This window comes from Coenobita brevimanus, chromosome 22 (assembly GCF_032717465.1).
Source record: "Coenobita brevimanus isolate Jiangsu-jjx chromosome 22, ASM3271746v2, whole genome shotgun sequence".
Taxonomy (NCBI): Eukaryota; Metazoa; Arthropoda; class Malacostraca; order Decapoda; family Coenobitidae; genus Coenobita; species Coenobita brevimanus.
In genome coordinates, this window is record NC_136975.1 from 31,130,863 (window position 1) to 31,135,758 (window position 4,896).

The window sequence follows — 4,896 nt, forward strand, 5'->3', positions numbered from 1 at the left end:
GGTGGAGGAAAGGTGAAGGGAAACAGAATACAGTTGAGGAAGAAATGTGTCCGAAGAGAAGTGTCTCCCAAGTAATTCTTTTCCTTAAGATAAGGAAAGGGACATCACAGACGGCCACCTTCCTAACATCGTTTAAATATGCGTTACCAAAACTCCGTCCATTCCACAAAATCATAAATACTCTATCTGTGCTTGAATTTAAAATACATGACAAACCGTATATTATTCAGCGTAAAGTGACTAAAAAAAAGTAAAATAATGACAACAACTTTTTCTTTCTATCCAGTATTGCTACAGATCATTTTTTTTCATTCATTCATTGCCAGACGCCATGTATCCCAAATGGGGTGGCCAAAGGCTTAGAGTTAGTTGTTTTACAGGGAGGGGCACTAATCCTCCACCAACCCCACTTTAACACGTAGGGATGCCAACAGCATCTGGTGTTCCCAGGCGGTCACCCATCCAAGTACTAACCAGACCCAGCGTTGCTTAACTTCGCTGATCGGACGGGGAGCGGTGTACTCAACGAGAAATACTGTTCAGGTTTATTTTCGTCAAATCTATGGGTAGCGATACTTATCCTGACTGTACATCTAGGGTGGCCGCGAGATAAACTACTCCTTGCCTTGCTGTCACAACTCATCGCCACTCCCCCATCCCACCTCCCTCAGGCACCTCTCCCCTTTATCCTCCCACCTGAGTCTCTGTCTTCCTCTCTTCATTCTTCCATCGTCTTAGTTTCTGTACACTCTATTCGTAAATTACTTGTTCCCCACGTAATATCACATGTCCTAAACACCTCAATATATCCTCGCTACTCTGTTACGTCTGTCTCCCGCCTCATTAAAAAAAAAAAAAAAAAAAAAAAAAAAAAAAAAAAAAACGGATGTTGTCGGTTTTCCTCTCAATGTCGCATCGTCTTTGCTCGTATACCTCTATTTATTAACTTTTCATTTTCATGACTTTGCCTTGTGACAAGCACCTCACACTTCAGACCGAAGGGCACAACACACTTTCAGTTACTCAACAGACTTAGCATTTTATCTTGCTACAGCCTAACGATATTTTGCAGCAAAGAAATTCTGCAGATAAAGCTCTTCAGTATAATGATCTTTTTGGTCCTGCTCCGTTAGCTGATTATAATCAGTTTATATTGTGACAGACCTCTCGTAGTGAATGACTTAATTTGCTTCAAACCTATCAGTGCATCCAGTCCTTATTGAGGGGAATAAAATCGTTTGTCGGTAATATTGATAAAGAACAGACGACGTCATAATAGTTAAGGAGTCAAGGAAAATCATTTAAAATATTACAGCAAAAGATAAAATGGTTAATCGTTTCAGCCCTAGGAGGTACCGGGTAATATATTTTATTTCTGCCATCTCTTGACGACGTTATTCACCTAGACTTCTACTTGAGAGGTAGGTTACGGACTTCAGTAACCTCATTACAGCCAGGAGATTCTCCACAGCTAAATTAAATCGTTTGGTAGCAGGGATTTGGTCAGAAGGGATAGACTGTGATGCAGAACATAATGAGTGTATTACTGTGTAGTTACGACAGATGTTGATGACAGTGTCGTTGGAGTTTAGGGTAGTATCCTCTAACTTCTGACTTTTTCTGTATTTGAAATTTGGCATATTACACCACAGTACAAAGACTGTATAATTATCATAGACGAAAATATATAAGTGATATAAGAAAAGGAAAACATGCGAGAAAAGGTGTTAATGAGCATCCCAAGCCAACGAGAATACGGCCTTCACCCTTATTTTGTTGTATTATTTCTATTCCCCCTCCCTTCGACTGTCCTACCCCTCTCCCTCCTCCCCGTCCTGCCACCTCCAATCTGTGTGCTTTGTCCTGCCTCGCCCTGCCCATGACACCTTCCCCACAGAGCCACTGACAAGAGCTTCATATCCTTCCTAACCCTCTCTCCCTCATTTTGTCTCCCTTCTCTCATATCCCTCTCTACCTCTCCCTTTCCGTCGCTCCCCACCCGTCTCCCCCTTCCCTATCCCTTCCCCCTGTCAGTATCCCTGCCCTCCCACCCTCTCCCTCTCTCTTTCTCCCCCTCCTCCACGCTCTCCCATCTCCATCTTTTTTCCTTCTCTCTCTTCCTTTCCCCCTCTTCCCCTTTCCTCATCTTCTCCATACCTGACATCCTCTCTCCTCTCTCATCGTAGTGTCTCCGCCTTCTCATTCCTTCTCTCTCTCTCTCTCTCTCTCTCTCTCTCTCTCTCTCTCTCTCTCTCTCTCCACCAGACAAGTCCCTCTCAGCAGGCCCTCTCTCACCTGTCCTACCGGGCCTCACCTGTACCGCCTAATTAACTCAGGTATTCATAGTGGCAGACAGTAAAATGCGCATAATATGTATATGTATAAGGCTGGAAATTAGGGACGTGGGAGAGAGGAGACGAAGAGGAATGAGAAAATAATATTAATACCAAGGGGAAATATTGGTACGATAAGCCTTGCATGACGATAACACACACACACAATTCTGGAAAAAAAATAAAAAGGGGGGAGAGGGTTTGGAGGTAGCAGAAATATAACTGCTAATATTTGTTAATATTTCTGGTTAAGGTAATCTGACAAGAAATATTAATACTAAACGCAAATAGAATGCAAAAATAATGCCATTTCGGGAAACATCGCGTATGTTAAAGCAGGAATTTCGAAAGTTCATATAACAAAATGAAAAGCAAAATAAGAGTCAGAGTCATATGTCTTCTTATTTGTTGACCAACTGATATAAAAACAAGCTGGTAGGCAACGATGGCCAGCTCTAAACGAACCAAGCGTTGTCAGCGACCGGATGTGAGTTTCGACACTAAAGGTCACTTCTCTATGGAGGTACTCCAGTGCAATATTCCACCCAAGAATCATGGCCCTGGCTTAATAATCTTCAGAGCCTTAGCGTTTCGCGCGAGTATAGTTGTGAGTTCAGCTATTTTCACTGTTTTCGCATTTGATAACCTTTCACCCCTGACCTGGCCAATGTAGCACATAGGTGTACGACAGAAAGTTGTAGTACAGGTCGATGACTACAAGCATGCAAACTTTCATTAAATTCCACCGAGCCGCTGGGGAACTAGTGGGGCATTATCGAAAACTGGTACTGGTTACTATAGTCGTGACGTACGACTCTGAGGTTGTCATTATCGTATCCTGGCAACGTACCATTCAAAAGTAAGTACGATTTCGTATCATATTATACACGAATCATATTATTATGCACGAATACATTATACATGAATATTATTATACACGAACATAATATACACGAATCACATGCGTCTCATATTATACACGAATTCAGACGCACTTTTGAATGGTAGGTTGCCAGGGCACGATAATAACCTCAGAGTCGCACGCCGTGACTATAGGGACGCTGAGGCCAATCTTAGTAGGGCTGCCACTCGAAAACTAGAGAGACGGGGAAAATGGACGGCACACATCCGATAGGGAATGACCAAGATTACGCCTAAAGAAATCAGAGCTTTCTACGCCCATTAGTAATGCTTCAACAGCTAACAACGTGAAAAGTAGGAAGTAAGCCAGTTTTCGGCCATTGCTAGGCAAGTAGTAGTTGCCTAGCAACCAACATCCTGCGGACACAACTTATTCATAGACTGGTCATTGTGTTCAAGTTTAGTCGGAATCGGTTAATTCTGAAGAGTGGAAGTACCCGCCACAATTAAACAAGAAAGAATACAAGAAAGAAAACGCGAGTAACAATAATGGCAGTATGGAGTTGGCCAATATTTCAGTAGGCTTTCGTTAAAACACCTGGAACAAAGTAGGGAAGCATATTGCAGGGACAGATAATGGTAATTTCGTTTCAGTAACTATCAAATACATTCTTCAAGCGGGTGTTTCATCTTGTGCCAGTGACTACCAGTATGCCTGCTGCGATGGCACGCAAATATTAACCCAACTTTCTTCTCCACTTACTCTGAAACAACTGAATTATGTGTTTTTCTCCCCCAGGCTATTAATCGACATAGTCAATTAATGACTCCCTTTCTTCTGTAATCCCATCGGCATCACCTCTCATCACCGAATCTTTTGACTTGAACCGTTCGAATTGTACTGTCATACATAATTACATTCTGTTGTACGAAAAAATGATATAATATACTAAAAGAAAATCCCTACAAAGCACAGAACTATTCCCGACCTCTAGCCTAGTCTGGATATAGGAAAGTAATGTCGCTTCATCGTAATACAGGGAACTGTTGATACTGTAATACAACACAGTAATTTCAATCGTCATAAGCTTAAGAAAAAAAATATATATACTGTTTTTCAGAAAGATCAAAACTAAACACAATCTAAACGAGTTGGAATTACAGACTTTTAAATTACAATCAATTGCTTACACTGGTGAAAACTAAAGTTGGTTTCCTCATTGTGTGGTTTCAAACATCAGTTTCCCCTTACTTAAATTATGATCGTGATCATTGTGTCATCACCATGATTGTTATTAATATTAATATTACTTTTGGAATCATCATCATAATCATCATCAGTCAAATCAATCATCATCATCATCATCATCACCATTATTATTATTATTATTATTATTATTATTATTATTATTATTATTACCGATAATCATTATCATTTTATTACGATTATAATTAATTTTATCATTACATCTACCAGTACTACCTTGAGACAATTATGGCAGGACTAATGAGGGTTCAATCAGACAGCGGGTGCAGGGGTCATTTGTGGGCTTACTAATTATCGGGGGTGTGTAATGAGGTCATACGTCAGGCGCTGTTAAATTGTATGTTAGTGGTTCACCTCACACTTCATCACCACCTCCGCCTCTCTTACTTATGGCGGAGGGAAGGGGGGGAGGTGGGAGAGATTCATTATTTTTTC

The 4,896-nt window shown here is 41.0% G+C and overlaps 1 pseudogene; it reads right to left on the bottom strand.

Moving 5' to 3' along the window:
- Nucleotides 1-425: 425 nt before the first annotated feature.
- On the bottom strand, nt 426-543 carry LOC145392563 (5S ribosomal RNA; annotated as a pseudogene).
- Nucleotides 544-4,896: the final 4,353 nt, after the last annotated feature.